Consider the following 13,273-nt stretch of genomic DNA (forward strand, 5'->3'; position numbering starts at 1 on the left):
GGCCAAGACATTGCAAAGTTGTTAGGTGGGAACACACACACACACACACACACACACACACACACACACACACACACACACACAGAGTCTCTGCCGGGTTATCTCATAAGCTTACTTTCCTTAAGGAAAGTAGGCTAAAAACAAGACATGAGTCTCTGGCAAGGGTTCCCCTCCCCCCCCCCGCCTCCTTCTAGCAATTTTACTTAAAAAAAAAACACAACTCACCAGAAAGCTGCTGCATGCAGCACCAGAGAGAGAGAGAGAGAGAGAGAGAGAGAGAGAGAGAGAGAGTGTGTGTGTATAATCTCAATGGCCAAAGAAGGGGAAGATACAGGAACCAAACTGAAAAATAATTATAAAGGGGAAATGAATGCATTAGCATCTTTTTCTATTTGTGCATTAGAATGAAATTTCTCTTAATAGCAGAAAACTGTGACATACATTATACTGAAATTTTGAACTTTGCCAAGGTCAAGATAATATAATGCTGGGAAACAATTCAAAGTTATTGTGCATCCTGTCTCTAAAAAGGAACAAGGACTCATACGCGGCAAATTAATACATTTCAATTCTGTGTTTCTTCAGATATACATTTATGCTTTGACATTTGCTTTACTGCTACCAAATAGTCTTTGTGACTATTTTTATTTGGCATTTAATTTGGAAATGCTTTTAAGGTGTACCAAACTGAGGAGGGGAATTGGAAAAATGAATACAGGCACATCCAGCTTCGAAAATAAATCCACTTTCTACTGTTCAAACTGGTTGCTGTTGGGTGCAAGGGCCACCTGCCGCTCCCACCACCAAGCCTACCAGCTGAGTTACCACTGGGCACAAGGGCCACCCACTACCCCTCCACGATGCTCAACACAGGGGTTTCTGCTGGGTGTTTGAGCTTCCTGCCACCTCTTTCAGCAAGCTTGGCAGCTGGGCTGCCACGGTGGACTGTTTCCAATCTCTTAAGCCTGATTAGAGATGGGAAGAACTACGTTGCCTCCGGGGCTCTGGAGCAGGGGTTTATTTTTCTCAAGTGTGCAGAATATAGCATAAGAAGAACCCTGCTGGGTCAGGCCCAAGGCCTATCTAGTCCAGCACCCTGTTTCCCACTGAGTGATCCACCACATGCTTTGGGAAGCCACAGCACCAGGAGATGAAGGCATGCCCCCTCTCCTGCTGTTGCTCCCCACAACTGGTATTCGGAGGCATCTTGCCTCTGAACATGGAGGTAGCTTATAGCCACTGATAGACCTATCCTCCATGAATTTATCTAAGCCCCTTTTAAGGCCATCCAAGCTGGTGGTCATTAGCACACCCCCTGGCCGGGAATTCCAAAGATTAATTATGTGCTGGGTGAAAAACTATGTGTCAGCCCTAAATTTCATGGTAATCAGTTTCGTGGGATGACCCCTGGTTCTAGTGTTGTGAGAAAGGGAAAATAGCTCTCTGTCTCTCCACACCCTGAATAATTTTATAGACCTCTATCATGCCTCCCCTTAGTCACTTCAGATCCATCATTTGGAAGGCTGGACGGATCCATAGTGATGCTGAGGGTTGAGCCATGAAGCTCATACAAGCTTCAGGTTTTATCAATGTGGACACACTAACCTATATTCTAAAATCAAACTAAACTGTTTGTAACATGCCCTAAAAAGAGGCAGAAATTAGTTATTCCTTTTATACTTGTTACCACCAGATTAAATCAGAGGGGTTATTAAAATTCCGTTCTGGCACCTGCACTAATTAGTTTTCTCTCCATGGGTTTTAAAAGTGGCAGACTCAGCTTTATGATAATGATCAATATTTAAAGCAAGTATAAACATGTTCATTCCATTTCTCCTGGCTCATGCACTGCCCTATTCATTTACTGTCAGGAAAACAAGTATACCTCATTGTTCCAAGCCCAGCACAATGAGGAATTTGGGACACTAATAAGGTAGGCATTTGCTGAATCAGCACTCGCATTTCTTGTCATTCAGCCACCAAAAGAACCATTTTAAAAAATGAGAGGGAAAGGGCTGAGGTTTGCCAGAGTGCAGAGAAAACTCTGAAGTTGATTGTTTAATCATATTCCAAAACATGGAAATGAAGTTCAGGAAAAGGATAAGATATTCAACAAACCACACTTCTGAGATGCTCCCATGTGCCAGAAACAGCTTTAGTCCATGCCCCCTCCCACGCCACGTTCAAAAGTGTCCTATGCCATTGGTCCTCAGCTGATAGGTCAGAACTGACATGTTGGTCATACCATGACTTACTGAGGTGGGTTGCATCAGCAACATCACCATTTTCTTATTTGGCTTGTTTAGGATGTTTTTAAGAGGAGGCAGGCAGGGAATGGCCTGAAGGCAAATGCAGTATCCTTGTTGAAGCTAAGCAGGTTGGAGCCTGATCAGTGGCTGACACCCTAATAGAATGCATACATTAAGGACCATGGGGACATGCTGGGAGTCTTTGTGCAATTCCCCCAGGCCCCCTGCGCATGCGCTGATGTGCAAGAGCCATTAGAGTTCAGAGCTCTGCCTATGCTCCAGAAGTGCTCTGTAAGGTCAGAAACAAATTGCGGAGGGTCATATGTTTCTGATCTTACAGAGCACTTGAGAGGAGAGCTGGTCTTGTGGTAGCAAGCATGACTTGTCCCCATAGCTAAGCAGGGTCTGCGCTGGTTGCATATGAATGGGAGACTTGATGTGTGAGCACTGCAAGATATTCCCCTCAGGGGATGAAGCCGCTCTGGGAAGAGCAGAAGGTTTCAAGTTCCCTCCCTGGCTTCTCCAAGATAGGGCTGAGAGAGATTCCTGGCTGCAACCTTGGAGAAGCCACTGCCAGTCTGTGAAGACAATACTGAGCTAGATAGACCAATGGTCTGACTCAGTATATGGCAGTTTCCTATGTTCCTATGTTCCACTTCAAAGGCGTGGGCAGTGCACTAAACTCTAATGGCTCTTGCACAACAGCCCACACACAGGGAGGCTGGGCGATTGTAGAACGGTGCAAGGGCTCCTGGTATAACCCCAGAGCCTCTCCTTATGCATGCATTTTGTTAGGATGTCAGTCACTGTGGCCAGGAGACTGCTTGAGGGCCCTCTGTACACTACCCAACACAGGAAAAGATGGGAAGTAAAAAGAATGCATGAGAGACACAAAAGTGGGAATGAGCCCTTTCTCACGAGCACAGAAAAGGTTCTGACGGGGTGAAGGGAGGAAGCTTTGAAAAGCTTACCTCCCCTGCAGATGAGCAGGTCCTTGCCTCTGGGTGGGTGGATCGCCCGCCCAGGTAATCACTGGCTACTGCTAGTTGCTCCGAGGGTCAGAGAGTCAGGATACATTGCCTCGCATTGCATCACCCCCTGGAGCTCCAATAAAGCACCGTGCAAGTGTGCAGTACATTATGGGGATCCCCCTTCCCCAAGTCTGATAGGTAAATTGATAGGTAAAACTCCCTTAACCTCGTTTTAAAGGGAGGCTTCATAGGTGGGTTTGCTGCCATGGTGCCACTGGGATTGATGCCAGCGGTTCACACACGTGTTTAAAACTGGGCTGGGCTCCCTCAGCCCGGTTTTGCACATGCATGTGAATAGCCTCAATATATATTGTTAAAGTGGGCCCCGTGTTTTAGGTTGGTGCTAAGGGTAGGTTCTAGTTCTAAGTAGCTGAAGACTACTAAGAGACTACAGGAATCATTGTGGCCAGCAGATACCGCCTGATTTAAATCATTTGATGTAATGCACAAAGGTCATCCCAAGCAGTGCCACCGAATGTGAGAGAGGATTCTGTTGTATGAACTTGATGTTGGAGATGAAGTTCTAGTGCATCGACCTTTTGCACCAACTGTCCTAATGACCACTAGGGGCATTGGGAGTAGAGGCAGTGAGTCAGGGTCTTCCTATCTGTCCCTACTCTATGACCCCTGAACTGACTCCTCAGGTACTTCCTGTGCCGCTGAGTCACAATCCTTCCTTTCCTCCTAGAGAGCAGATGGAAACATCTCTCTCTCCCTCCTTACCTATCCATTATGTAGTCCTTTAGATTAGATATAGGTCTTTCCTATCTAAGTGTATTTAACCAATAAATATTTAGTGTTTAGTCATACAAGGATCTCCATGTGTTTTCTCTAAATAGCTGCAATATCCAAACCATCCTCTGCTACCTACTCTGTAACTGGAGTGTGTGCTCATTCCTTAGTGCTCTGCTGTTTTACCTATTGTGGTTACAAATCAACAACCTCTAACACTTGATTCTCTCAGAAGAGTGATCCAGACTGACCATTCAACGTGTCTTCTTCTCATTGCTGTACATAAAAATTAATGGGCCACCTTTAATGGCCTGGATATAGATGTTGAGTGGTGGCTAAGAACTCACCATGATGCTGATTACACCAGAACCAGAGTGGCTGCTGGCTGGGAAGTTGAAAGAAATCTAGTTTGGGTGCCCATACAGTTCATAAAGCAAAACAACTAAAATAAGTCATTATGGGTGTCCACTGAACTTCATATATGTTATAAATACCATTTATTAGCACTGTCTCATAATCCTGTATGCTTTGGGCAGATTTATTTTACAAAGAGGTTTCTTACAGCCTGCATGTCTGCAGACAAAACAGTAAAATGATTACCATCAAACTGCACTAAAAATACAAGTTATATAAAGAGATCATTTGGTGTTTTATATTGGGGGCATGGCTGGCGGTTGGGATAGGCGTGGCTGTAGCGGCTGTCATGGAGAGTGCCTGCACTTCTGAATTTGCAATTACACCATTGGTCATCACTCCCCCACTTCCGCTTGCCTTCTCCTTTCACCATTTCCCCACCGCCCTTTTCTACCTGTCACTTGGAACGAATTTTTTCTGCCACATCTATTTATTTTTCTTCCGGATGACACTCAGTATCAGTGCGGGTGTGCACAACTGCATGTAATATCTGCATCTAGTATAAGCGGATAACATACTGCAAAACAGTATTTTAGTGCAGCATATTATCTCAGTGTAGTGACATGTGGATGCCCAATGTCTGGCACTGAGAATCATCTCTAGAAGAAAAATGAGCAGATTCAACAGGCTAAAGATTTGTGAAAATCTGCAGACCATTTAGGTAGCATTCTCTCTTCTGGCCTCGGAAGAAACATTTGTTGTTGATTTGCTGTTGACATAAAGTGATGTGGAAAGCTAACACCTTTCCCATTTATATTTCAAAAGGAGTTTGGTGCATTGTTTTCTCTGGAATATGCCTGATTTAGGTCACAAGTGCTAAACACCAACTGTGCCAAACCCATGAAAGGACCACCCCTGACCGTCAGAAATGCTAGACTAGATGGAAGCTTGGCCTAATCCAGTATAATCTTTCTTAACTTGTGGGGATTTTGTGTTCACTTCACATCTTTATTCTAGACTGCATGCCTGCAGTCATTGTGCTAATTCCTGATCTGCTCTTTGGACAAGCAGCAGTCAATAGAGGAACTAGGAAGGCAGCAACCCAAAGTGCCTTACGGTTTTCAGTGGTGTGGTGCGGTGTCATCATAGCTGACATTCAAAACCTCTTACAGCTTATTCAGAAGTCCCATTGAGTTCAAGGGGACTTTCTCCCAGGTAAATGGGTGGGAGGGAGTAAGCTCCCATTGAGCTCAGTGGGACTTACTTCTGAGTAATCTCTTGTGTAGGGTTGCACTGTGAGTCATGCAGTTCCTGCTCAGAGCAATGAAACTGGTTGATACCCATCTTCCCATTCTAGAAAGCATTCTGACCTAAGGCATAGATTCCTGAATCCCTGCCAGGAAACAGAAATGTGGTGGTTATTAGGTCAGTGGCAGCTGTTGCCTGTTCAACAAATTAAACCAATAAAATTACCTTGATATAACTTGTTCTGGAAAGTTTTAACAGTGGATGGTTTTAAGTGTTTTGAGTTCACTGTTTTTGTTAAGTCAATTTTTAAATAATATGTAAGAGTTGAGAGTTTTGCATTTAGTTATTTTGGTCCTGTATGTAAAAGGCTTCTATCAGAGCAAAGAATAACATACTTTTAGACGATACAGCTTTGCACAAACTTGTCTTCTTCAGCCAGTGTCCTGGATACTTCATATCTACCCAATGAGATGTTGCCAATGCCACCACTATTGCTTCAGTCCGTGTTAAACAGTTACCAGCATCACATGCTCTGCCACCTGATATAACTCTTTGAGATAAACACAGAGAAGTGGACAGCAGATTCTTATGTTCTTGTATAGTACAGAGAGATTGAGGATGGTTTTCAAAACATTCTTGTTCTGCTTGCCTGTAGGTAAGCCTTCACTCTATTGTTTTTAAAGCTGGTCTTGTGGTAGCACGCATGAATTGTCCCCTTTGCTAAGCAGGGTCTGCCCTGGTTTGCATTTGAATCGGAGACTACATGTGTATGCATTGTAAGATAATCCTTAGGGCTGGGGCTACTCTGGGAAGAGCACCTGCCTGCTTGCATGCAGAAGGTTCCAGTTTCCCTCCCTGGCATCTCCAAGATAGGGCTGAGAGAGACTCCTGCCTGCAACCTTAGAGAAGCTACTGCCAGTCTGTCTAGACAATAATGAGCTAGATGGTCTGACTCAGTAGAAGGCAATTTCCTGTGTTCCTATGAGAGTCAACCACTTATTAAATAACTAACTTGCTACCCTGCTAACCCCTGCTAACTTGGCAAAGAGGCACCTTTTAACGTGGTGATTCTCTTTATTTAGCAGGGGGAGAGTAACTGGCCCTATCCACCCCCAGCACAGTACCTCCAGTGACTGTTGCTGGTGTCTATCTGATGTTTCTTTTTAGATTGTGAGCCCTTTGGAGACAGGGATCCATCTTATTTATTTATTATTTCTCTGTGTATACTGCCCTGAGCCATTTTTGGAAGGGTGGTATAGAAATTGAATTCATCATCATCATAAAAAAATAATAATACGACTGCAGGGTTACTGGAAGAAACATCACTTAACTGGAAAAAATATATGAAAAATGCCAACAAGGAAATAATGATCTGCTATTACAAGTCTAGTCCAACTAGAAGAGGTTATTTAAAAAGAATGTACCAAATTTGGAAAGAGAAGCATCCAGATACAGAAATCACAGAACAAAGGCTAGCAGATCAGAGAAGATTCATAATAAGAAATAAAGTATTCACAGAAGTTGAGCTGGAAGAACTGCAAAGAGCAACACAGGCCCAAGACATGGAAGAAGAATTACCACCAACTGAAGAAGAAGTTGCTCAGGCGCAGGTGGAGGAGGTGTTGGAAATAGAGGATGCCACTGTTGCTGACCTGTTTCAAAATCACAACCAGGCAACCTACCCTTTGCCTTCACCTCAAAAACCCGAATGCCATTTAACAGAAAAGCAACAAGAACTAAAGCAAAAAATAACTGAGCACATGAACCAAACAACCACCAGGGTTTGACTTCCAGCTCTAAAAACAGTTGCCAAAAAACAACTTGCTTAGGCATTAAAAGATGTCAGTGCTGCACTTGCAGAAATAACACCCAATCATTTGCAAGAAACAAACAAACTTATGTACAGTGCAGCAGAAATAACAACACAAGAGCTCGGATATAAGATCAGTGGACCTGTAAAAAAAGAAAGTAGTACATCACCTAAATGGAAGATTTTAGAAAATAAAATCACCAGGCTTAGATCAGATGCTAGTAACTTGAAAGATATGAAAGACAAGAAGCTGAAGAATGAAAACACCAAACAGTATCTGATCCAAAAATACCACCTAGATTCAAGGAAAATTAGAGAAGTTCTGGAAATAATAAAACAGCAAATAACAGCAGTGTCAAAGATAATTAGCAGATATGAAGCCAGAATTACACAACACAGGCAGAATCTCCAATTCCAATTGAATCAGAGATGTTTCTACCAAAGCATAGAAGGAGAAACTGCAAGAAACTAAGAAACACCAAATAAAGAAGAAACAGTGCAATTCTGGGGGAAATTATGAGACAATCCAATAGACTATAATAAAAAAGCAGGCTGGGTGAAAGAGGTCGAAAAATGTAACCAACAAATGCAAGATCTGATAATAACACCAGACTTAATAAGTGAAAGAGCAAAGGAAATTAAAAATTGGACTGCACCAGGCGACGATGAACTGGATACTGCTAAATAATAGCAGATGAAGTAGTGCAACACTTATTAACTAATAAGCAGCTATCAGTTGAACAGAAAGGAAATTGCCCGAACACCAGAGGCACAACAGACCAGCTGCTGATTGACAAAATGATTTTAGAAAATTCCAAGAGAAGAAAAACAAATCTAAATGTTGCAAAGGACAGTGAAGAAGATGCACTTAAAATAGTCAATAATGAACAACATTCACAAATACTAAACAGAACAGGACTCGGATACCAAACATCTAAAACATCAAGTAAAATAAATCATCTGCTGTACATGGACAATCTGAAGTTGTATGGAAAGTCCCAGTCAGAAATTGAATCACTGCTAAACACTGTCTGTATATTCAGTAGCGATATACAGTAGCAATGGAGTTTGGACTAGACAAGTGTGCTGCATTAATAATGAACAGAGGAAAAATAAGAAAAATAGAAGGAATGGAACTGCCCAATGGAAGCAACATCAAGAACCTGGAAGAGAAAAAACACTACAAATACTTGGGCATTCTTCAGGCATTCTTCATTCTTCAGGCCTCTTCTAGTTGGACTAGACTTGTAATAGCAGATCATTATTTCCTTGGCATTTTTCATATATTTTTTCCAGTTAAGTGACGTTTCTTCCAGTAACCCTGCAGTCATATTATTATTTTTTTATGATGATGATGAATTCAATTTCTATACCACCCTTCCAAAAATGGTACACACTGAAGTTAAAAGAAAAATTGGAAGTGAATACATCAGGAGAGTTAGAAAAATCCTCAAGTCCAAACTCAATGGCGGCAACACCATACAAGCCATAAACACCTGGGCTATACCTGTTATCAGATACACTGCAGGAATAATAGACTGGACCCAGGCAGAGCTAGAGACGCTAGATCGTAAGACCAGGAAAATCATGACCATCAATCATGCTCTGCACCCCCGCAGTGATGTCGATAGGCTATACCTCCCTCGCAGCTCAGGTGGAAGAGGAATGCTGCAAGTCCATCAAACAGTAGAGGAGGAGAAAAGAGGCCTTGAAGAATATATCAAGGACAGTGAAGAAGATGTACTTCAAATGGTCAATGATGAGAAACTATTAGACACCAATGAAACAAAGTAGGCCTACAAGAAAGAACAAGTCAAGAACCGAACAGAAAAATGGAACAGACAGATTACAAACAAAGGCATGACCAGGTAGCAGGGATGATACACCAGAAGCAACTTTACTCAGAACAGCCTATATTCTGCAATGATATCTATTTATTATTTTATTTATTTATTTTACATATTTCTATACCTATGCCCTTGTGGTGCAGGCCTCCCTGAAACAGTTTATCATGTGCTGTTATATTGCTCCCTTCATTCTGATACTAGGAAAGAACTCATATTCCCTCTGTTAGCGCAATTCCCAGGAACAGCTGACTCCTTTTATTTGAATTTTTGTCTTGAGGATCAAGATAATGAGGTTACTAAAGTGGTGGTGAAATTCTTTTATGTCACTATTAGACTAAGATCTTGTTTAAGATCTAATTCATAGGAGCTATTGTTTTGTCCTTATTATTATGTATTATATTACTGCTGGCATATTTTGCTTTTAATCTTGTTTTAATCTTTGTATGTTCTCTGTATGGCCTATGGCTGTAATAAATTGATCGACTGATATTTCTGTACTGCCCAAAACTTATGTCTCTGTATCTATAACAACAGCAACAACATTGACAATCAAATTCAGCCATCCCAGATCCTTGGGAAGGACTTGATGTCTGGATAAAACAAACCAGTCAATAACACCTGTCTGACTGTGTAAACAATAACAATATTATAATAATATATAGGACAGTGAAGAAGATGCACTTCAAATGGCCATAAACGAGAAACTATTAAACACCAATGAAACAAAGCAGGCCTACAAGAAAGAACAAGTCAAGAACCGAGCAGAAAAATGGAGAAATAAGCCACTGCATGGTCAATATTTACACAATATAAGTGGAAAATCAGACATCACCAAGACCTGGCAATGGCTTAAGAATGGCAACTTGAAGAAACAGAGGGTTTAATACTGGTTGCACAAGAACAGGCACTAAGAACAAATGCAATAAGAGCAAAAGTAGAAAAATCCACAACAAACAGCAAGTGCCGCCTTTGTAAAGAAGCAGATGAAACAGTGGACCACCTAATCAGCTGTTGTAAAAAGATCACACAGACTGACTACAAATAAAGGCATGACAAGGTAGCACAGATGGTACACTGGAACATTTGCAAAAAATACAAGCTACCTGTAGCCAAAAATTGGTGGGACCATAAAATTGAAAAGTTATAGAAAATAAAGATGTAAAAATATTATGGGACTTCCGACTACAAACAGACAAACATCTGCCACACAATACACCAGATATAACTGTAGTTGAGAAGAAAGAAAAACAAGTCAAAATAATCGACATAGCAATACCAGGGGATAGCAGAATAGAAGAAAAAGAAATAGAAAAAAATCACAAAATACAAAGATCTACAAACTGAAATGGAAAGGCTGTGGCAGAAAAAGACCAAAATAATCCCAGTGGTAACTGGCGCCCTAGGTGCAATTCCAAAACAACTTGAAGAGCACCTCAACACCATAGGGGCCATAGAACTCACCATCAGCCAATTACAAAAAGCAACTTTACTGGGAACAGCCTATATTCTACAATGATATCTATAATTCAGCCATCCCAGGTCCGTGGGAAGGACTCGGTGTCTGGATAAAACAAACCAGTCAATAACACCTGTCTGACTGTGTAAACAAGAAATAATAATAAAGTGCCTTTGTATGATGTCTACTGTATATGAAGTGCTAGGCAATGGTTATCATGGGCAGATTATGAAAACAAAGGATTTCAGATCTAGAAAATACATTGTGCACAGTCACTCACCACACTGATCAGGCAACTTTATCCACATGAATGAAGTGCCTGTGAGTGCACACATACATGAAAAATCTGTGGTGACATGAATAAACAAGAACACCTAATCTGCACAGTGAGATTGAATATGCAGTTTGACCACTTCCTGATTGCAGCAGCCATGTAGAGGTGACCACAGAACACTCTTTCGTATAACAAAAGCTTTACCTGACATCCATCATATGTGTATGCAGATCTTGTCTGAATTGCCATTATTACACAGAAAAATATCTCTTCTGGTGCCAAAGAAGCTGACAGGAATGGACAGTAAGAGGTGCCAAGTTGTAGTCGTAATGTATGAAGAGGCTCTTAAAGCTGCTCCAGTGGTGACCATAATATGTGAAACCACTGAAAGCTACATAGGAAGCTGCCATATACTGAGTCAGACCATTGGTCTGTCTAGCTCAGTATTGTCTTCACAGACTGGCAGCAGCTTCTCCAAGGTTGCAGGCAGGAATCTCTCTCAGCCCTCTCTTGGAGAAGCCAGGGACGGGAACTTGAAACCTTCTGCTCTTCCCAGAGCAGCTTCATCCCCTGAGGGGAATATCTTGCAGTGCTCACACATCAAGTCTCCCATTCATATGCAACCAGGGCAGACCCTGCTTAGCTATGGGGACAAGTCGTGCTTGCTACCACAAAACCAGCTCTCCTCTCCATCAGCTCTCCTCTCCAGCTCTTCATCAGAGGATAGGTCCTATTAAGGCTCAAGCACCAGTTCACACATTACAGCTACCCCATGGAGCCATTAAAGTCTTGTTCATAAATGACAATAGCACTAGCCTCATCCAAACATTATGAAATTGCACTGCTGTAGCTGTGTGAAGGGGAAGGAAGTCCCACCCCTGCTGTGTCAATCACAGTGGTGAGACTGAGGGCTGGGGAAGGACCTTTTGATAGCGGAGTATTGTTGCCTTATTATTGGTTGTGTCTGGTACAGGTATGGGTCTTGGGTCCCCAGAGATGAGGGGAGATGGGGGGATGACTCAGGGGTGGCCATTCCAGTGGTGGTGGGGAATCAACAAAGACATGGCTTTGGTAGATCAGCAGACCATTACAAGGGAAGGAAAACCAGCAACTTAATAGCTGTTTCCCCTTCCAGTTGGCCTATCAGCTTTTAGACTTTGGGGAGTAGTGCCAGTCACCCACACAGCTTCACCTTGCTACTTTGTAATGCCAGGTTGGTCCAAAACAAACTGGAGATCATCCATAATTTAATTTTGGATGAAGGAGCTAAGCTGCTATGCATTACGAAGTCCTGGTTGGGGGAGGCCACTGGTCCAGTCTGGCCCCAGCTTCTCCCAGCAGGATACTCTGTGGTGGAGCAGGTGAGAGGATGTTGGTGGGGAGGTGGTGTGGATGTGGTCTATAAGTACACTGTCTCCCTTACCAGGATCTCTGTCAGGGAATTGGCCCATATTAACTATCTGTACCTAAGCCTAGGGACCAAGGACTACTGGCATTGGGACTACTCTTGAAGTACAGATCACCCCATTGTTCAATGGAATTCCTAACTGAGCTGATGGACCTGGTTGCAGGATTGGCATTGGAATCGTCCGGATTGTTGGTGGTGGGAGACTTCAGTGTTCACAATGGGACTGGATTGTGCCGTGAGCAGCTCAGGAGTTCATAGCGACCATGATGACTATAGGCTTATCCAGGTGGTCTCTGGACCGATGTATGTTGCTGGTCACATGCTTGATTTGGTCTTTTATTTATTTATTTATTTATTTATTTATTTATTTATTTATTTATTTATTATTAATAGTTTGATTACTATAGATTTAATCTGATCAGGGTGGTGTTCCATGGGTGGGACTCCCCAGTGGGATTTCTCCATTGTCATAGATGGACCACCATCTGGTTTAGGTAGGACTTGCAACCACAACCCACCTATATAGGGATGAAGGACCCATTAAGTTGGTCTGCCCAAGAAGTTTATTGGATCCAATGGGATTCTGTTGATGCTCTGGTGCAAACTTGGAATAACGGACTAACTAGAGCAGTACACGTCCTCTCCGTGACCTACTTCAAAATTAGCTCCATGGTATTCGGAAAAAAATATGGAAGCTGAAGTAGGGGGGTAGATGACTAGAGCACAAATGTAGAAAGACTTGACCCAAATCCAGCAGGTTACAACATAGAGAACATCTGAAGATCTATACCCTGGTAATACACGTGGCAAAGAAGGAATTTTCTTTCCGCATTGCATCCACAAGTTCATGTCCAACAGAGTTGT

This window comes from Hemicordylus capensis, chromosome 4 (assembly GCF_027244095.1).
Source record: "Hemicordylus capensis ecotype Gifberg chromosome 4, rHemCap1.1.pri, whole genome shotgun sequence".
NCBI lineage: Eukaryota > Metazoa > Chordata > Lepidosauria > Squamata > Cordylidae > Hemicordylus > Hemicordylus capensis.